A 23,156-nucleotide genomic window follows, 5' to 3' on the forward strand; every position below is an offset into this window, starting at 1 on the left:
TTCAGCGCGGAGTGCTGTATCTGGATCACTGGCGAGAGTGATTATTCCATTGGGTCCAGGCATTTTGAGCTTCATGTACCCGTAATGGGGTATAGCTTGGAAGATTGTGAATGCCTCTCGCCCTAACAAAGCGTGGTATCCGCTGCCGAATGGGGCCACTTGGAACGTGACCTCTTCGGACCTGTAATTGTCCGGCGAGCCGAACACTTCATCTAGTGTGATTTTTCCTGTGCAGCGTACTTCTCGACTAGGGATTATTCCCCTGAAGGTTGTGCTGCTTCGCTCAATGCGGCTCCAGTCAATTTCCATTTTTGGAAGGGTTCCCTCGTAGATGAGGTTTAATCCGCTGCTGCCATCCATGAGTACCTTGGTAAGACGAAAGCCGTCCACTATCGGACTGAGGACCAATGCGGCTGGTGCTCTAGCTGTTTGGAATTTAGGTTCGTCGCTGGCATTGAAGGTGATAGTCGTGTCGCTCCATGGATTTGTTGTTGCTACTTGGTAGACTTCGGCGAGGCTGCGGATTGTTCGTTTCCGCTTGTTATTTGATGCGAAAGTCTCGAAGACTGTTAATACCGTAAAGATACTGCTGGGCTGGTTGCCCGGGGCTAAAAAGCCTTCGCCACTTTTGGCCACCTGCCGTAGTATCCAACATGCTCGAAGGCTATGTGTTGGAGTGGCGCCCTCCGTGCTGTGGATTTTGCAGGGTCCGTTGAGCCATCCCTCTAGTACGGTTTCGTACCCTTTAGGGGGTTTTTGCTTTTTGGTTTTCAACCCAGGTGCTTGAGTATGACGCACCCTTTTATTTCGGACTGGGGTTGTATTTAGGGCCGGATTGTCCCAAAACCTAGTTTCGATTTTCCAGGCACTCTCCATCGCGCAGTATTTTTGTACAATGGTCGCTAGGTCGGCGAAGCGTGTAACTTCGCGACGACTGATGGCGTTTATGATTCCCTTGTCCGTGCAATTGTTGCAGAAAATTGAAATCGCGCTTTCTTCACGGCAGTCCTTTATCCTGTTCATAACCAGGAGGAATCTGGCCCAGTAATGATGTATTGTTTCATCGGGCTCTTGCCGTATTTGAGATAGATTGCTTATGTTTGGGTGGGCGGGTGGAATTAAGTTCAGAACCCCGCCCGATCTGAGGCTCAAAGGCCAAGAAGCTTCCGGATTCGGAAGCTTGGTTTGCTGGATGCTTTCCAACAAATCTGGTCCGATGCCTGACTTTAGGTTCAGTATTTGATTAGCGTCCGTCCCTCCGCGGGAATCCGGCATGGAGGGATCGGGAATCCGGACATATTTGGTTTTTATCATAGAAGAAGAGTCGCCGCATTGTTCCTTTACCACAACAACGTGGTGGGTAACCTGGGGAGAGTTAATTTCTCTCAGATTGGTTTTAAGCCCAATCTGATCGTAGTCGGTAGCGACTCCCAGGGCGGCGATGCGATCCAAGAGCTCGTTTACGGAGGAGAGCTCAATCGGATCTAGCTGCTCGGCGAATTCCGAGCTGACGTGAAGATCGCTTTTAATGACCCGAGAGGTCATTGTCGGAGCGGTGGCCGAACAGGCGGTCATAAGAAAACCGCCTAGCCGGATAGTCTGGCCGGCGGCCAAAGCTCCCTTGACAACGGTGCCGTCTTTAAAGACGGGAAAAGGCATCCTTCCTGATGGTGACGGCACAGAGGAACTCTCCATGAAAGCACCAATGTCGGTGTCAAAACCGGCGGATCTCGGGTAGGGGGTCCCGAACTATGCGTCTAGGCGGATGGTAACAGGTGTGACGCCCCCGATTCAATCGTACACTAATCATGCACGCAAATGTGTACGATCAAGATCAGGGACTCACGGGAAGATATCACAACACAACTCTAAAACATAAATAAGTCATACAAGCATCATAATACAAGCCAGGGGCCTCGAGGGCTCGAATACAAGTGCTCGATCATAGACGAGTCAGCAGAAGCAACAATATCTGAGTACGGACATAAGTTAAACAAGTTTGCCTTAAGAAGGCTAGCACAAACTGGGATACAGATCGAAAGAGGCGCAGGCCTCCTGCCTGGGATCCTCCTAACTACTCCTGGTCGTCGTCAGCGGGCTACACGTAGTAGTAGGCACCTCCGGTGTAGTAGGAGTCGTCGTCGACGGTGGCGTCTGGCTCCTGGACTCCAGCATCTGGTTGCGACAACCAGAAAGAAAGGAAAGGGGGAAAGGGGGGGAGAAAGCAACCGTGAGTACTCATCCAAAGTACTCGCAAGCAAGGAACTACACTACATATGCATGGGTATATGTGTAAGGAGGCCATATCAGTGGACTGAACTGCAGAATGCCAGAATAAGAGGGGGATAGCTAGTCCTATCGAAGACTACGCTTCTGGCAGCCTCCGTCTTGCAGCATGTAGAAGAGAGTAGATTGAAGTCCTCCAAGTAGCATCTCCAAGTAGCATCGCATAGCATAATCCTACCCGGCGATCCTCTCCTCGTCGCCCTGTTAGAGAGCGATCATCGGGTTGTATCTGGCACTTGGAAGGGTGTGTTTTATTAAGTATCCGGTTCTAGTTGTCATAAGGTCAAGGTACAACTCCAAGTCGTCCTGTTACCGAAGATCACGGCTATTCGAATAGATTAACTTCCCTGCAGGGGTGCACCACGTAACCCAACACGCTCGATCCCATTTGGCCGGACACACTTTCCTGGGTCATGCCCGGCCTCGGAAGATCAACACGTCGCAGCCCCACCTAGGCACAACAGAGAGGTCAGCACGCCGGTCTAAATCCTATGCACGCAGGGGTCTGGGCCCATCGCCCATTGCACACCTGCACGTTGCGTACGCGAACGGTGAGCAGACCTAGCAACCTCCATTACAAAGGAAGTTGCCTTAACGCAGTCCAACCCGGCGCGCGCCGCTCAGTCGCTGACGTCAAGAAGGCTTCGGCTGATACCACGACGTCGAGTGCCCATAACTTTCCCGTGTAGTTGGTTAGTGCGTATAGGCCAGTGGCCAGACTCAGATCAAATACCAAGATCTCGTTAAGCATGTTAAGTATCCGCGAACGCCGAACAGGGCCAGGCCCACCTCTCTCCTAGGCGGTCTCAACCTGCCCTGTCGCTCCGCCTCAAAGTAACAGTCGGGAGCCGTCGGGAACCCAGGCCCACCTCTACCAGGATGGAGCCACCTGTCCTTCCAGCCCCCACATCGGAATCACTTGCGGGTACTCAACGAGCTGACCCGACTTTAGTCACCATCTGTATAGTATGTATATATGTATAGTATATACCCGTGATCACCTCCCAAGTGATCACGGCCCGATAGTGTAGCAAGGCAGACTGACAAGAATGTAGGGCCAATGATGATAAACTAGCATCCTATACTAAGCATTTAGGATTGCGGGTAGGGTATCAATGACTGTAGCAACAATGACAGGCTATGCAACAGAATAGGAGTAACCGAACAGTAACATGCTATACTACTCTAATGCAAGCAGTATAGAGAAGAATAGGCGATATCTGGTGATCAAGGGGGGGCTTGCCTGGTTGCTCTGGCAAGGAGGGGTCGTCGGCGACGTAGTCGATCACAGGGGCATCATCGGTCTCGGGGTCTACCGGAGAGAAGAGGGGGAAGAAACAGTAAATATAAAGCAAACATAGCATAACAGGACAACCAGCAGAGCTAGGCGTGTTCTAACGTGGTGCTACACGATACCGGCGAGGGGGGAAGTCAACCGGGAATGTTTTCCCGGTTCCGGACCTGTGTTAGACAAATGACCGGAGGGGGAAAGTCCCACGTTCAGCATGCTAGGGGCATGTGACAGATGAACGGACCGCGTATTCGGACTCGTTGGATTTTTCTGAGCAACTTTCATATAGAAACATTTTCATCCGACTTACGGGTTAATTTCTATGAATTTCTAAAGATTAAACCATTTTCAGAAATTATTTAAATTAACAGAAATGAATTATGACGTCAGCAGAGTGTCAGCATGACATCAGCAGGTCAACAGACCCGCTGACTGGTCAAACTGGCCAATTGGTCCCACCTGTCATTGGCAGTGGGCTAACAACAATTCATTTTAATTTAAACAGAATAATTAGTGATTGGACCCCACTAGTCAGTGACTCATTAGTTTAGCTAATTATGTTTATTTAGGAAAACGTTTTAATTAGGTTAAAAAGGCGGGGGGGCGTGTGTCAGTGGCACTGAGTGCACAGTCAGCAAAGTTGACCGGGTCAACTGGTCAACAGGAGGCCAGGGGCCCCACTGGCAGTGACCCAGGGGTGGCCCCAGGTGTGCCACGTCGATGGTGGCCGGCGGCTAAATGCCGGCGACCGAAAATACGGCAGAGGCGCTCGGGATCTCGCCGGAATCCACGTACAGGGGGCCATTTGGCCCGTGCGTTGGCACGTTCGAACGAGTGAGCAACGCCGCATCCAACGCGGGTGGCCACGCGAGCTGTGATGGCCGGAGCCGCCGCCGGCGACAGGGACGGCGGAGACCCGAAGCACGGCGAACTCGCGCGCAATGAAATGGAGGCCAAAATTGGCGGCGCGCTACTCCTACGGCGACTACTCAAAGCCACGAACGCGTTGGTGAGCTCGGTGGACCGGGACGAGCCCTACCGTGATAGCTGCGAGCTCGATAGCGGAGTCAGGGTGCGGCAGTGGCGGCGCATCGTGCACAGCTTGCTGCGGCACGTAAACGGAGCTAGGATGGGGAGAGGAAAGGGGTGGAGCTCACCGAGTGGCTCACACGATGGCCCGTGGTGGTTTAGGAGCTGCAGAGACGTCGTCGGAGCCGAGGATGAGCGGCGGCGACCGGAGATGTGGACGAAGGCAAACGGATTCAGCGGGGCTCCACATCTCCACCTGGTGGCACCAGGAGAGGTTGCCGACCGCGACGAGGCCCGTGGATAAGGCCAGCAGGCACGGGGCCGCCGGTGGCCATGGCAACGACGGAGGACGGCGGCAAGGGCGCTCGGGCCGCGGATCTGGAGGAGAGGAGGGGCGGAGCGAGCGATGGCGAGGGAGGGAGAGTGGATAGGGATTGAGGAGAGGCCGAGGGAAAGGAGAGGTGGATCTTTATCCACCCGCGACGCCTGTAGTGGTGTGGTCGACAAGGTGGGTTCGGCAGCGACGGCGGGCATGCCTCGGTCGCTTGAACAGAGAACGGGAGGGAGGAGGAGGAGGCCGTGGTGGGCTGGGTTCCAGGCACTGTGCACTTAGGCCCAGTCCTGATTAGTAGCCTAGGCCCTTTTTTGTATTTATTTGTTTTCTGTTTATTAGTTTTCTATTTTATTTCTATATATTTTTGTTTTATAGAATATACAAGTAGTACCTAAATTAGTGTTACAAAATACCCCAATGCCACAAAAATTTGGTGACAAAATAAAATAGTTTAGTAATTTATTAATTGTAAAAGGCATTTAATTAATTGCTTTTGCTACTGTTTAAATCCTTATAGTTCATTTAAGCATTTTATAAAAGCTTGGTTTCTCCACCATAATTGCTTACGATTTATTTGAAACAACCCGAACATTTTAGTTTTAATTTTTGAGAACTTTTGTTGTTTGCTTTTCTTTTGAAATTGAATTTGAATCGGTTTCGAACTAACGCGAGATTAGCAACAGTAATCGAGGTGACGTGGCATTATTAGCAGAGGTTACTGTAGCTTGATTATCCGGGCGTCACAATTCTCCTCCACTACAAGAAATCTCGTCCCGAGATTTAAGAGGGGAACTAGGGGGTAAGGTCTGGTTACGGAATTCTAACGAATCTTCTCGTTCTTGGTTGCTCTTCTTGAAGTGGTCGATCCTTTTCGTTGATGTATTCATTTCTCTGCTTTAGGTCATCATGATGAAGTCGGCATCCTTTCTTCGGGAATTCCATCGTACTTTCAAAAGAATAAAGGGTGGGTATTCCGGGGGAACGAACCTCTGCAAGGTTAACTATCTGGTCAATAACATCGACGAAGGTGGTGGGAAGTAACTCTCGAATTGAAACTTAAGAAAGTATCGAGAGCAAAGTAAGGAGGTATCATGGGAAGTTTCGAGCGGGCAGGCAATCGTTTGATGCCTGTTACAAGGCGTGAAAGGGGTTCAGAGCAACGGGAATAAGCAGTGTGTCTGATACCAGAATAGATCACTAGGAAGGTGGCTCGTGATCTCTCATACGAAGCCAAGCGTGAGGATTAGCTTTAGGAACATGGGTGTACAGGAGAGTCAGGTTTCGATCCTGTGGAACTGTGGGTTATGGGCCCACCATGTGGGTTAAAAGTATTAAGGGCGGAGACGTCTTGCGTGATCATGCAAGCAAGGTATGTCAGAGGGTAGCCTATCAGTTATGTCGGCAACAACAGCGATACCAAAGGCGAGGGATGAAGAGAACCATTTTCCTGCTCGTTGAACGAGGCGGACCAATAGGCAAAGTTCTCGTCCATCGGTGGTTACCGGAATGTCATCAACAATAGTAACAGGGTCTTACAGACAGAGCGGTACAACAAGGTGCTTACCTAAGCAGGGAATTATCTCTGCTCAGTTAAGTCAGATTACAGGAAAGGCTAAACAAAAGAATGGAAAGGAAAACGTGATTATCAGATTAAACAGAACAATGGAAAGAAAATTATGATTACACACAATTATTAGGACAATATCCTTTCCATGTACAAGCAGAACATGGCATACAGGGTAGGAGAGCAAGTACCCAACCATTCAGAAAAGAGGCAAGGATTAATCAAGATGTTACCCATACAACGGTGTTTGGATAACTAGGCAAGAAACATTTAGCTTTGGGCTTCAAATGTTTTTGTTGAAAATCGAAGTACCATAGACATGCTTCGAGATAGCATTGACATGGTCTTCAAGCAAAGGTCAGACTTGGATATACAAAGGATTCATCAGGAACAACTTATAAAATAAGTTTCACAATTTCCTCATGGAAGAATGGTTAACCTTGCTAAGATGGAAACTATAACAATTGGTCCTCCGGCCAGGTGTGCTAGGCATGACATCACCTTACCGGGTCATATAAAGACCAATGTTCTGACTCTTGGAAAATGTTCCAACCATCATATCTGACCAAGATTCAGATCTGATTGGTGTCAGGATACCTCAGACTCGGGATGCCTGAGAAGAAAGGTGCAACACAAATTGACGGGATGACACTGTAAGATTCTCAGGAAATGAACTATGAAGTAATTTCCGTTAACAAGAGTTCATCATTAACCCAAGGAGAGGACAAGGAGGTGGCTGATGAACTCAACGACAATTCATCAAAATTTCCAAAGGATGGATTTCCACAATTATGTGAACAAGGAGATAACATTTGTCAGATCAAAATGATATATTGATGTATGCTTGAGGAAAACATACACAATTTAACAATGGTTGAAAGGTGCACCCGGAATATGGGCCGGGTTGCACGGCCAACATTGGAATGGTGATTCAATAATCAATAGTCTAAGAATGAACGGCCGACCATTAACTTCAAAGCAATAGGGTTGCTAAAAGGGCGGAATCCAAACAGCACCGCTCACTTGTTGGTACCTTGGTTGGAATCAACACGAGGACCCAAGAAAGAATGGTGATGGTGAGAAGTATCACCATACCAAGAATTCTTAAGAGGTGGTGAAATTCCCACGACATTCTTGACATAAAAGGTGGTAATATTCCAAGGTAAAGAAGAACAATGCTGGGTAGCAAGGAACTCAAGGTATAACACAAAACACGAACAAGTTTGTGTTGGAGGGAAGGCAGTATAGTGGTTGATGATAACACAAATCATCGAGGCAAGGATGTATTTCTCATCATGAATCCGATTGATATCCTGGAAGAGCTCATAAGGTTGATGATGATCACGACACATTTGTCGAGAGGTTACACGAAGATGTAATTGATCGACGATGACATCAAGTCAAACGAATGATGAAGCGAAAGGTTATTGGAACCACGGTTAGGACACAAACCCCAAAGCAAGCTTGCTGTCCAAAGCGAAATGATATGATGAGGAAAGATCGACGTAAGCTTAGCTCATCGTCAAAAATTATGCTCTGGGAAGAGGACCAGGTAGCACAGTTAAAATCGGCACGACAAGGATATAGCCAAACAGGCTAGGAATGACGTGATGGAATTCAAACTCGTAAGTAATGAAGGTTACCAAGAGTTGCTTAATCGCGATGCAGACTCGTGTCAATTATCGGTGTCTTTGAGTGTTAAATAACTCAGAGCCCGTGAAAAATTGGAATCAATGAGAATGTAGCACTTGATGAAGAACTCATAAGAAGTTATGCAGTTCCGTGATAATCTTGAGATACCTGGGGGTAATACTCGAGGACAAATCAAAGTAGAGGTTGGACTGGGGTATTACTCTACAGAAGACAAGTGCTTAAACTTGCACGAGAAATGGTATTTAAAGAAGAACATGGTCGGAAACCTCGATCATAAATGATCGAACCACGGATACAGGATGAACTTATAACAAGGGGGTAACTATTTTTACGAGCAGCTTCCATGATAAGTTATACATCGTGTCCATGGGCATGAACGCAAGGTTCAAGGTCGACTCCCACTTCTTCAATGTATAACCTCCCATTCACTTCTCGCTTTGATAAAGGCATTAGTGTTGAAAGCTTTACCTGGTGTAATACCAGATGAGTATGACTCGTGAAAACTTTCGAGTTCACACATATTAAGGAAGGCATAGGTTCAACCCGTCAGGGTATCGTGGAAACATATACCACAAGCTTCAATAGTAACTAACACAAGCTCGATAGTAGAGCATGGTTGACAAAAACAGAGGATACAATTTACCTAAGGCATTATGTATCAGGGAAAGAACTTCTCGAGGTTTTTGTATACGAAGGACACTGTCGGATGATATTTCAACAAAGGATCCGACAGTCCTTAGTGAAACTGATGTGAGTATCGGCACACAACCAGAGGAAGAAACAATGCGAAGGCATTGGATTATAGAAGCAACTTACTAATTCAAAGCTCACATGTAAAGGAATTATGATTACCAAATCAAAGGATCAGAAGCAAACGCTCTGATTAAGGATGGATAAGTTGAGTAAGCTTAGGGGTAAAATCGACAACAATTTGATTGGTCGAGATCAAGCTCATGTTTAAAGTGACGTCTGAGTCGGAAAGATAATTTAAAAGGATCAACTGATGATTGCGTGCATTCGCACTCATTTTGAATCAATAGGATCAAAATGACGGTGCCTAAGGATACTAACGAATATTGCCAGACATATGGAAAGCATCCAAAATGCAAGCAGACAAGTATTGCAGAGCAATAAGCTACTAAGGATTTTTGGAGTATCGAATAGTATTTTGAAGACCACTGTGGAACACATGAACAACGTTGAAAGAACGGATACTCGGTAAGTGTGAGGAGTTATCCATAGGGGGTATTCATGTGGCAAAGATTTGCAATGCAATGGCTCAAAAGATTCTTAAAAGTCGAAGAACAATTCGATGCATCTTGTAATAACAAGAGCAGCTAGGGATGAATGTAAGAATGGCAAGGGTAATAAGTTATCCATAAGGATTTATCGGTGGTAGGGAATTGCAAAAGAAGTGGGCACAAAGTCTCGAGAGAACTTCAGCGAGTATCTTCGGAATCTTCTGGTGTAACAAACGATCATCGGGAGTGAGGGGCTCTCCGGGAGAAAGTATTTTCGAGAACCTAAAGTTAGATTTTTAGAAAATCATTTAACCCGAATAGAGGAGAGATTAGAGTCCCAGAGTATAGGTCGAGGAATAAAAGATCCTAATACTACCCAATTGGCGACATGGGCCCATGGGCCGCACAGCCAAGTTAGTAAAACAATTTTCATCGACTAGACTCAACTTCGGCCAAGGAGTTGGAAAGGGGGATTCCTACAGGCAGTCGGCTCTGATACCAACTTGTGACGCCCCCGATTCAATCGTACACTAATCATGCACGCAAATGTGTACGATCAAGATCAGGGACTCACGGGAAGATATCACAACACAACTCTAAAACATAAATAAGTCATACAAGCATCATATACAAGCCAGGGGCCTCGAGGGCTCGAATACAAGTGCTCGATCATAGACGAGTCAGCGGAAGCAACAATATCTGAGTACAGACATAAGTTAAACAAGTTTGCCTTAAGAAGGCTAGCACAAACTGGGATACAGATCGAAAGAGGCGCAGGCCTCCTGCCTGGGATCCTCCTAACTACTCCTGGTCGTCGTCAGCGGGCTGCACGTAGTAGTAGGCACCTCCGGTGTAGTAGGAGTCATCGTCGACGGTGGCGTCTGGCTCCTGGACTCCAGCATCTGGTTGCGACAACCGGAAGAAGGAAAGGGGAAAAGGGGGGAGAAAGCAACCGTGAGTACTCATCCAAAGTACTCGCAAGCAAGGAACTACACTACATATGCATGGGTATATGTGTAAGGAGGCCATATCAGTGGACTGAACTGCAGAATGCCAGAATAAGAGGGGGATAGCTAGCCCTATCGAAGACTACGCTTCTGGCAGCCTCCGTCTCGCAACATGTAGAAGAGAGTAGATTGAAGTCCTCCAAGTAGCATCTCCAAGTAGCATCGCATAGCATAATCCTACCCGGCGATCCTCTCCTCGTCGCCCTGTTAGAGAGCGATCACCGGGTTGTATCTGGCACTTGGAAGGGTGTGTTTTATTAAGTATCCGGTTCTAGTTGTCATAAGGTCAAGGTACAACTCCAAGTCGTCCTGTTACCGAAGATCACGGCTATTCGAATAGATTAACTTCCCTGCAGGGGTGCACCACATAACCCAACACGCTCGATCCCATTTGGCCGGACACACTTTCCTGGGTCATGCCCGGCCTCGGAAGATCAACACGTCGCAGCCCCACCTAGGCACAACAGAGAGGTCAGCACGCCGGTCTAAATCCTATGCGCGCAGGGGTCTGGGCCCATCGCCCATTGCACACCTGCACGTTGCGTACGCGGCCGGTGAGCAGACCTAGCAACCTCCATTACAAAGGAAGTTGCGTTAACGCAGTCCAACCCGGCGCGCGCCGCTCAGTCGCTGACGTCAAGAAGGCTTCGGCTGATACCACGACGTTGAGTGCCCATAACTTTCCCGCTTAGTTGGTTAGTGCGTATAGGCCAGTGGCCAGACTCAGATCAAATACCAAGATCTCGTTAAGCGTGTTAAGTATCCACGAACGCCGAAAAGGGCCAGGCCCACCTCTCTCCTAGGTGGTCTCAACCTTCCCTGTCGCTCTGCCTCAAAGTAACAGTCGGGAGCCGTCGGGAACCCAGGCCCACCTCTACCAGGATGGAGCCACCTGTCCTTCCAGCCCCCACATTGGAATCACTTGCGAGTACTCAACGAGCTGACCCGACTTTAGTCACCATCTGTATAGTATGTATATATGTATAGTATATACCCGTGATCACCTCCCAAGTGACCACGGCCCGATAGTGTAGCAAGGCAGACTGACAAGAATGTAGGGCCAATGATGATAAACTAGCATCCTATACTAAGCATTTAGGATTGCGGGTAGGGTATCAATGACTGTAGCAACAATGACAGGCTATGCAACAGAATAGGAGTAACCGAACAGTAACATGCTATACTACTCTAATGCAAGCAGTATAGAGAAGAATAGGCGATATCTGGTGATCAAGGGGGGGCTTGCCTGGTTGCTCTGGCAAGGAGGGGTTGTCGGTGACGTAGTCGATCACAGGGGCATCATCGGTCTCGGGGTCTACCGGAGAGAAGAGGGGGAAGAAACAGTAAATATAAAGCAAACATAGCATAACAGGACAACCAGCAGAGCTAGGCGTGTTCTAACGTGGTGCTACACGATACCGGCGAGGGGGGAAGTCAACCGGGAATGTTTTCCCGGTTCCGGACCTGTGTTAGACAAATGATCGGAGGGGGAAAGTCCCATGTTCAGCATGCTAGGGGCATGTGACAGATGAACGGACCGCGTATTCGGATTCGTTGGATTTTTCTGAGCAACTTTCATATAGAAAACATTTTCATCCGACTTACGGGTTAATTTCTATGAATTTCTAAAGATTAAACCATTTTCAGAAATTATTTAAATTAACAGAAATGAATTATGACGTCAGCAGAGTGTCAGCATGACATCAGCAGGTCAACAGACCCGCTGACTGGTCAAACTGGCCAATTGGTCCCACCTGTCATTGGCAGTGGGCTAACAACAATTCATTTTAATTTAAACAGAATAATTAGTGATTGGACCCCACTAGTCAGTGACTCATTAGTTTAGCTAATTATGTTTATTTAGGAAAACGTTTTAATTAGGTTAAAAAGGCGGGGGGCGTGTGTCAGTGGCACTGAGTGCACAGTCAGCAAAGTTGACCTGGTCAACTGGTCAACAGGAGGCCAGGGGGCCCACTGGCAGTGACCCAGGGGTGGCCCCAGGTGTGCCACGTCGATGGTGGCCGGCGGCTAAACGCCGGTGACCGAAAATACGGCAGAGGCGCTCGGGATCTCGCTGGAATCCACGTACAGGGGGCCATTTGGCCCGTGCGTTGGCACATTCAAACGAGTGAGCAACGCCGCATCCAACGCCGGTGGCCACGCGAGCTGTGATGGCCGGAGCCGCCGTCGGCGACAGGGACGGCGGAGACCCGAAGCACGGCGAACTCGCGCGCGATGAAACGGAGGCCAAAATGGGTGGCGCGCTACTCCTACAGCGACTACTCGAAGCCACGAACGCGTTGGTGAGCTCGGCGGGCCGGGACGAGCCCTACCGTGATGGCTGCGAGCTCGATAGCGGAGTCAGGGTGCGGCAGTGGTGGCGCATCGTGCACAGCTTGCTGCGGCACGTAAACGGAGCTAGGACGGGGAGAGGGAAGGGGTGGAGCTCACCGAGTGGCTCACACGATGGCCCGTGGTGGTTTAGGAGCTGCAGAGACGTCGTCAGAGCCGAGGATGAGCGGCGGCGACCGGAGATGTGGACGAAGGTGAACGGAGGCAGCGGGGCTCCACATCTCCACTTGGTGGCACTAGGAGAGGTTGCCGACCGCGGCGAGGCCCGTGGACAAGGCCAGCAGGCACGGGGCCGCCGGTGGCCGTGGCAACAACGGAGGACGGCGGCGAGGGCGCTCGGGCCGCGGATCTGGAGGAGAGGAGGGGTGGAGCGAGCAATGGCGAGGGAGGGAGAGTGGATAGGGATTGAGGGGAGGCCGAGGGGAAGGAGAGGTGATCTTTATCCACCCGCGACGCCTATAGCGGTGTGGTCGACGAGGTGGGTTCGGCGGCAACGGCGGGCACGCCTTGGTCGCTTGAACAGAGAACGGGGGGAGGAGGAGGAGGCCGTGGTGGGCTGGGTTCCAGGCACTGTGCACTTAGGCCCAGTCCTCATCAGTAGCCTAGGCCCTTTTTTGTATTTATTTGTTTTCTGTTTATTAGTTTTCTATTTTATTTTCTATATATTTTTGTTTTATAAAATATACAAGTAGTACCTAAATTAGTGTTACAAAATACCCCAATGCCACAAAAAGTTTGGTGACAAAATAAAATAGTTTAGTAATTTATTAATTGTAAAAGGCATTTAATTAATTGCTTTTGCTACTGTTTAAATCCTTATAGTTCATTTAAGCATTTTATAAAAGCTTGGTTTCTCCACCATAATTGCTTACGATTTATTTGAAACAACCCGAACATTTTAGTTTTAATTTTTGAAAACTTTTGTTGTTTGCTTTTCTTTTGAAATTGAATTTGAATTGGTTTCGAACTAACGTGAGATTAGCAACAGTAATCAAGGTGACGTGGCATTATTAGCAGAGGTTACTATAGCTTGATTATCCGGGCGTCACAACAGGAGACAAGGGACACGATGTTTTACCCAGGTTCGGGCCCTCTTAATGGAGGTAAAACCCTACGTCCTGCTTGATTAATATTGATGATGTGTGTTACAAGAGTGGATCTACCACGAGATCAAGGAGGCTAAACCCTAGAAGCTAGCCTATGGTATGATTGTTGTTCGTCCTATGGACTAAAGCCATCCGGTTTATATAGACACCGGAGAAGGCTAGGGTTACACAAAGTCGGATACAATGGTAGGAGATCTACATATCCGTATCGCCAAGCTTGCCTTCCACGCCAAGGAAAGTCCCATCCGGACACGGGACGAAGTCTTCAATCTTGTATCTTCATAATCTTGGAGTCCGGACGACCATGATAGTTCGGCTATCCGGATACCCCCTAGTCCGGGACTCCCTCAGGGGGCGCCGGCCAAGGGGGTGCCTTGCCCCCCAAGGCAAGTGGAGGCGCCCCCTCCCCTAGGGTTCCCAACCCTAGGCGCAGGGGGGCCAAGGGGGGCGCACCAGCCCACCAGGGGCTGGTTCCCCTCCCACTTCAGCCCATGGGGCCCTCCGGGATAGGTGGCCCCACCCGGTGGACCCCCGGGACCCTTCCGATGGTCCCGGTACAATACCGGTGACCTGCGAAACTTTCCCGATGGTCGAAACTCAACTTCCCATATATAATTCTTTACCTCCGGACCATTCTGGAACTCCTCATGATGTCCGGGATCTCATCCGGGACTCCGAACAACTTTCGGTTTGCTGCATACTAATATCTCTACAACCCTAGCGTCACCGAACCTTAAGTGTGTAGACCCTACGGGTTCGGGAGACACGTAGACATGACCGAGACGACTCTCCGGCCAATAACCAACAGCGGGATCTAGATACCCATGTTGGCTCCCACATGCTCCTCGATGATCTCATCGGATGAACCACGATGTCGAGGATTCAAGCAACCCCGTATACAATTCCCTTTGTCAATCGGTATGTTACTTACCCGAGATTCGATCATCGGTATCCAAATACCTCGTTCAATCTCGTTACCGGCAAGTCACTTTACTCGTACCGTAATGCATGATCCCGTGACCAGATACTTGGTCACTTTGAGCTCATTATGATGATGCATTACTGAGTGGGCCCAGAGATACTCTCCGTCATACGGAGTGACAAATCCCAGTCTCGATCTGTGTCAACCCAACAGACACTTTCAGAGATACCCATAGTATACCTTTATAGGCACCCAGTTACGTTGTGATGTTTGGTACACCCAAAGCACTCCTACGGTATCAGGGAGTTACACGATCTGATGGTCTAAGGAAAAGATACTTGACATTGGAAAAGCTCTAGAAAACGAACTACACGATCTTGTGCTATGCTTAGGATTGGGTCTTGTCCATCACATCATTCTCCTAATGATGTGATCTCGTTATCAATGACATCCAATGTCAATAGTCAGGAAACCATGACTATATGTTGATTAACGAGCTAGTCAACTAGAGGCTCACTAGGGACATGTTGTGGTCTATGTATACACACGTATATTACGATTTCCGGATAATACAATTATAGCATGAATAAAAGACAATTATCATGAACAAGGAAATATAATAATAATCCTTTTATTATTGCCTCTAGGGCATATTTCCAACAGTTACATGTGCTAAATTACATACCAGTGCACATCTATATCTATATTTGTACTTTATTTCTGTACTACTATATAGTGTACCAGTTTTGAGATGGATCCAGAGCATCAATCATAACCGTTGGTCTCCAAAATCCAAGGGCTAAGATCAGCCGGATTCGCCATGAACAGTAGACTGTTGTTGCCTCTGCTGTGTTCTAGAATATTCACGTGGCCCTTCCAGGAAAAAAAGGCCCATATGCGATGCCTCATGGGCTATATTACTGCTTGAGCGCATGACGACTTGAGCCCAGATAAGAAGGTTTGGGAGGAGAATGGGAAGAAAAAATAATAGAGTAACATACAGTTTTTTAATGAACCTCCAGTATTTTAGATGTGGATGTACAGTTTTTTGTTTGAATATTAAAACCAATTGTGGGTGGAATTCCATTTATCAAAATCACTCCATTATACTTTTTTCGAGTCACACTCCAAAATCACTCCATTCTTTTAAGACGTGCATTGCACGTGCATACATACTAGTATAGTTAATATGCTTTAGTTTTGTTCTGATGCCACCTGTTGGTTCCATCAGACTGGTTAATGTTCTCTATGCTTAATTACACATCAGCAAACTAGCATGTGGTTCCACTGCTTTTTGTTCGTTTTACCCTACATTTTCTGATGCTAGCTATTACATCACTGCTCTGAGCCTCTGTTCATTACTTATTTGTGTGTTCTTGATCTTCCCAAGTTGCATGACTAATTTGATGCTTCTATTAATTATGGAGCTGCCAACCCCATCAAGCAAAATATTTTTTCTTTTGGGGCCGGCACCTCGAACAAGCATAAAAATAGAGGGAAGCAGATATATTGTCGCGTATGCACACACCCTTCTTTCATTAGTTTAGATGAACCATTGATGATCAATTCGGACCAGTGCATGCAATTAAAATTAATTTTACCTAAATAGATGGTGCAGAATAAACTACAATAACTAGATTTGCAACCATGGGATGCTGATGATATTTTCAAAGAACATTGCAACAGCAGCTAGGCTTCATAGCAACATATGGTAAGCGAATGTGTTTTAGTACATGTGAAATGTAATGCGAGTGGGCTGCTTTCTTGGCTTGTGCCCTCAACGTGTAATCCTACCGAATTACAAATAGTTCAGTTGTCTGCTTTGCTGTATTGCTTGATTCGAATGCTTGTTTGTTGTTACGCTATACCTGAGTTGGCCAATATGTCAGCAGTGCCTGCTGTACTATCGTAAAGAAATGCATGCCTATTTCATTTGAGTCCTTAAATTTTCCTCTCAACTTCATCACAAGACTGTCTTCGTAGTTTATATGAGGCCACACTGTTAAGTGCTTTCTCACATTATTTCAACTGCTTAGATGCCTTGGCAACTTAAATATAGCGGTTGTACACTCCCTTTTAACTAGGGATGTCAACTGGGTCCCGCTTAATCCCGATTAAAGTCCACTAGTGGTATGATAGTTCAGAAGAGTTTTTGTATTTTGAGGAAAATGAACTAGGGAGGTAGCAAAAACTAACTAGATGGGACTGGCGGATGTCGTTTATTTGCCACTTACATCCCTAGTTTCATCTTACCATTTTAATTTCTTTTCGGCTCATGCTGCTTCGAACCATTCAAATATAGTTTGCCATGCTCGGCAATAATTTGTCCGTCATTTACCATGTAAGCTTACTGCCTGGATCATACGATAACTATCTCTTACTTATGTCTAGCGGAAACCTTTCAGGATGTCGTTCACACTATGACACAATGTACAACCCCAGAATCTATTTGTGGAAGCAGTGCGCCATCCATGTTACCAGATGGTAGCAGTTCAGAGGCAACACCGTCGGAGAGCAGTCTGAGCACAGATATTATAGTGCTTGAGGCTCTACTAGAGGCAGAAAGAGATGGTGTGGCTGCCATGAATGAGGTAATCTTTATCTTGAGGCTGGAAATTACGGAATTAGCGGCACGCATTATGCAAGCAACCCAAGAATTGGAGGAAGTAAGAATGTTGCATTTGAAGACGGAGGAGGTCCTGCTGTTTCTGCTATCTGAAGCCCAAGGTAATCCCTGTTCTTCTTTAGATACCAGTTGAAATTGTCATTAGATTATTGTACTTGCATGTTGTGTCATGTCTCTGAATGGATTATGTTGCAAGACCCCCTATGTTGTCCGGAATTCCATGTTGTCCATGTGTTGTAATGATCCGAATTTTTTAGGCGAGGTAATCCTCAGTACTTGTATGATTGACATAAGGTGAACTTTTTTTCGTGTGAGCATATTGTATTGGATGAAATAACTGTATGAATCAGAGTGTATCCAACCTACTGAATTCGAAGATCACGGCATTTCTAAATCATAATCATATATAAAGGTGGAATAAATCTTTGTTGTGGTGTTGAAGAAATAAATAACAAAATGTATAATTATCTGTGGATATTCGTAATCGAATACAAATTGGATTTGAATTTAGTTTGCCAGGTCCCAGGGCAAACGTGAATGCTAATTCTCCCAAGTTTTGAACGAAGCGGCTAAACACCCACTATAATTTGTGGGCTGCCCGAAGCAAGTGTTTGCAAGATGGAAATTACTGTCTACCCCTGACACTGAGAACATCCTTATCGACTAGATTTACACTGCTGTCGATAGGGGTAGACTAGTAACTTCAATCAGACGTGACACGACGGCCTCTGAGCCCATTCAGACATGGTGGGCGCCAAACATGGGCGGCAAAACACATTTGATTCAAGCTCGTCCAAAAGACATGTGTCTCTTCCTCCATTTCCCCATTCATACACGGTGGGTGGCAAAACAAACTCTCCTCGTCCGAAATCGATGTAGGCTAATATTTTAAATAGGGGCAGATGTGTAACTTCCATCAGACGTGACACAACCGCCCTACCTGTCAGCCCCATTCATACACCGTGGGCGCCAACCGTGGGCGGCAAAACACCCTCTCCTCGCCCGAAATAGTTACCGGCAAATATTTGGGAGATGCGAGATTACCGTCCTATCCCCAACCGACGCGATGTCCGAAATTTTAAACGGGGGATAAGTTCGTAACTTTCCCCCATTTTAGAGAAGCGTGTCCCAAAGTTTGAGATCCCCCCCTCCCCTCCATTTCCCCATTCATACACCACTGGCGACACGACAACCTGCGCACTGCGGCCAGCCTCCTCCGTCCGCCACCCCATCCTCCACCTTGCCGGAGCCGCTACCCCTACCCCATCGTCCACTGCAAGAGATGGACGTCTCTCATCCACGGCGCTGGACCAGGATCCTTTCATCGCCTCCTCTCGCTTCATCGGCACCATCGTCCACCTTGTCGTTGCTGCTCCTACGACCGCCTCGTCCACGGCAACAAGATATATTCCCTGACCCGGCCGTCTGTCGTCTAAAGTCTTCTTCCCCACCGCCGACAGCCATCGCACCCGCAGCACCCTGAACGTATCAGCATAGGCCTACACGGCGTCGCAAGAGAGGTGGTACTCTTCCATATGTGCTTAAGTTATTGATCTCACCCGGAAAATAGATCGTAATTCGTTTACTGTACTTTTCTTGTCCGTACCAAATCATAGTGGCTAGTTGAAAGCAAACATTGGTTGCGAAGTAGCTTTGTCCGGTTTGCACCTTCAGATCCGCCATGGCACGGGCACTATACTCATAAAGCTTATGGTTTCCCCCCTTTATATTCACTACCATCATCGTAGGTGCTTCGTGTCATGCTAGCACTGCTCCTCAAGACCTCGACCCAAAGCTTACGTGTTGAAATACGAATCTGATATGATGCTCATATCACTAAAATAGAGAACGTTTAATTGGTCACCTAATGTTCCTATATTCATTTCAAAAAGCATGTGTGCCACCCACTGGTCCAGCTAGTTTCACTTTCCTGATTTTTCTCGTGATGCTTAGGGTTTTCCCCTTTTATCTACTCTACTATGATCTGCGTAGGTGCTTTCTGTCGTACTGGCATTACTCCACCCTTCAATCTAAACAACACAACACTCAGAATTCGAAAGCTTAGTTGTTCAAATATGATTGTGATATGATACTGATATTAGTTAACCGACACATTTAATTTGGTTAGCTAAAGGTCCCACTTGAGTTTCCAAATGCATGTCGCAACATATAGAGAGACAGCATAATTGCATTTCTTTGTCACTTGTTGACCGTACTTTCTTGTCCATACCAAATCTTAGTTGTTATTTCAAAGCAAACATCGGTTGCTAACTACCCTTTGTGTGGTTTGCAGCTTCAGATCTGCATCCCACTGCCACGGTCAACATTGTACTCATCATGCTTATGTTTTCCCCATTTTATGATGACCACAATAAGCCTACGTGGTTCGTGTCGTAATAGCACTGCTCCACCCATCGAGCTAAACAAGCTTAGTTGTACAAATTCATATCTAATATTATTGCTGATATTAGTAAAACTGAGAGATGTTTAATTGGTGAGCTAAATGTTCCTACTTTAGTTTTGAAATGCATGTGAGCCACATATGGAGAGACTGGAAAGAATAGTATTTCTCTGTGCGCTCTGGTTCATCATGGGTGGCCAACCGATATTGTATTGAAAGACTTGTAATATCTTCAATCTGCTTGCTCTTCTGCTCTTCTTTAAGATGATACTCTTCTCTTGCGGTCGACTGGTCAGGTCGAGTTGTTCTCCCTTAGTATATTTTGAATCTGTCAGGTCAGGTCGACTTGTTCTTATTTACTATATGTTGAAGCTATCATCTGCGAAGTGTCATCACTTCTGGAGCTATCATATTTTGAGTAGTAGGCCACATTATATTAATGCACACAACAAATTACAGCATGCATGGCATCTTTTAAAAGAATTACAGAGATAGCACAAAGGGGTTTACAGGGAGGCAGTATTGGATTAGAATCACTTCTGCATTACAAAGAAAACCTCACTTGTTTTTATGTTTTCATGCATGTCAGATATTGAACATTATCAAAATGAATATGAGAATGGGCGCACGAGAGGAATATTGTGGAACGATCCACTGGCTAACAAACTTGGCATGGTGGAGGATGGCCTATCTTATTCACCCATCAAGGTGCTTGCTCTAGCTTTGCAAAGTTGTATTGGTCGCACATATTTTGCATCTGACCTCTTGCATTACTTCTACTTTGTTACACCATCTGCTTAGTTTAAGCATCATATATGATTATATGCCATACCTATCCATTTTCTGTACCTATTCCATGTGTCGTCACACTATGTATTTCCAGTCAAATGTTGTTCTTTCGTAATAGATGGCCAAAAGGAAGAGGGTGAGTGCAGATCCTCAAGGAGTACAAACTATGTATTTGGAAAAGGTAGTGATACCTGTTAAATCAGATAGATCAGCAGCCACAGAAAACACAGGCCCAACTGTACCACACTTTACCCCTACTCCAGTGGCCAAACCCCTATTAGAACTGCTGGGAGCCCAGCGTCAGGTACTGTCTATGGTATCAATTCAAAATTTGAACTCCTACATTTCTGCTTGTGCCTTACCTTCTCTCTTGTATGAAAACTAATTTCAGATGAATCTCCTTGCTCAAAGGATCATACGATCTCAAAACAATAATGGGCTCTGCATTGCTCTCGTCAGTACCTCTCTCCCTTTTGCCTTGTAACGCTGTACTTAATTAATTGCTATTTGATTATGTATCATTAGTCTGCACCTGAGCTTCATTATCCTCTGTTTCTTCCAATATTATTTGATCTATATTTACTCTTTGCAAAATGTAGAATAATGGCAACGCTTATAAAGAATTTTCTTTGGGGAATTTATTGAATTATCCTTCCATCAACATGGAGAAGGGCTTTGTCCAGCCCGTGTTAACATGTAATGTAAGTTCATCCTTCTCAAGCCTTCAAACTTTGTTCTAGTATAGATTTGGATAGGCATCATTTCCTCCACTGCTGTTTGCTTTGTTGTTTACATCTGATTGGATGTTTGCAACAACTACCAGTTTCAAATTGTATTTGTAAAAACATGTTCCTTATGCAGAATAGATCCATTTATTTGCTCATATAATTGTGAAACCTGTTACGTGTCTCCTTGTTTCTCTTTCAGAGTCGTATCTCTTACGCCAGGCAGAACTTTAGGGAAGATAGTGAGCCAAACCATCTTGTGGACAGCGAGATGACCCCAAGGTCCTGTCTTGATGAAGACAGTGAGTTGAAGCTACTCACCAGCAGGTGTGAGACAACCTCTGTGCAGTCGCTGCCTCGATCAGTTCGACTTCTTTAGTCTCAACTTAAAGCGGAAAGGATTGCTTCAGCTCAACTCCGAATTGAAGTCAAAGATGCAATGAAGATGTTAGAGGACTGCTGTGTGCACCATCAAGCCTTAAATCTAGTGTTGATGCATCTATCGTTGACACAACTGAGGTCTACTCAGCTTCTTCAGCTGTTTGGGGGGCCCTTCCTGGCCAGGCCTAGTGCCTTCTGAAGTGCTCTCAGTTTTGTATATTCTTTTGTTGGTGCGTTTATTTGCATTGGTGGCGAACTTTGATGCCCAGTGGATGTAATATGTGATAGCCGTGATAGCCTAGCGTAAGTTGCTTGCTTATTTATTTCCTTGTTGTCTTGTTTATTTGTTTGCTTGTAGTCATTGCAGTTCTTTTTCCGCGGTTTGCTAGTGGCTGCAATAACCTATTTTTTAAAACTAGGCTACAATAACCATGGGCTAATATTTACTGTAGTGACACTGGGCCTCCTACGGGCCGTAGAAACAGTGGGCCTTCTACGGGCCGTAGAAACAATGGGCCTTCTAAGGGCCATAGAAACAATGGGCTTTCTACGGGACGTATCATCAATGGGCCTTATACGGGCAGTATGATAACATGGGCCAATAACAGGCCGCATTATGGCCATAAACGGGCTAGAGTTGGAATCGTCCGTTCATGGGCCGACCATAACGGGCCATCAATAGGCCGTATTTCATGACGCTATGAAAATGGCCCAACGTATTAACGGACCACAAACGGGCCGACTTTAACCACGAGCTATATTTGGCCCACAAGCAGAAAATGACAGTAACGGGCCGTAAGTAAACAAATGCTGGAAATGAGCCCAAGAATAAATGGGCTCCGAGAAGGCCTAAAGATAACATGGGCTGGAAACGGCCCAACGGAAAAACGGGCCGTTAATGGGTATAAAGTGATACACTGTTCATTACGGGCCAGTTTCACCACGGGCCGTTAATGGGTGTAAAGTGATACACTGTTCATTACAGGTCAGTTTCATCACGGGCCGTTAATGGGTGTAAAGTGATACACTATTCATTACGGGCCAGTTTCACCACGGGTCGTTAATAGGCCAAGAGTTACATAGGGCCTCATATGGGCCGAAAGACGTCATGGGCCATACATGGGCCAGAAGTAAAAACGAGATGGAATCATATTGGGTGGCCCAGATGACGCTACTGGGCCTAATTCGGATAGGGCGTAACGGGCCTTGGGTTAGCGGGCTGTAAATGGGCTATATGCGAACAGGCTGTTAACAGGGTTTCCATGGGCCGGCCCGCCACATTTTGACCAAGTCAAACGGGCCGGCCTTTTCACAGGAATGGGCGTCTGTTGGGTCGTGCCACATGTCGACGTATCATAGGCGCCTTCCGTCCAATGAGTGGATGACATCTGTCCCAACGATGAGCAGACACGTGTTTCCTCCAGACAATGATGATTTTACACGTGGAAA

This window comes from Triticum aestivum, chromosome 4B (genome assembly GCF_018294505.1).
Source record: "Triticum aestivum cultivar Chinese Spring chromosome 4B, IWGSC CS RefSeq v2.1, whole genome shotgun sequence".
NCBI classification, from domain to species: domain Eukaryota; kingdom Viridiplantae; phylum Streptophyta; class Magnoliopsida; order Poales; family Poaceae; genus Triticum; species Triticum aestivum.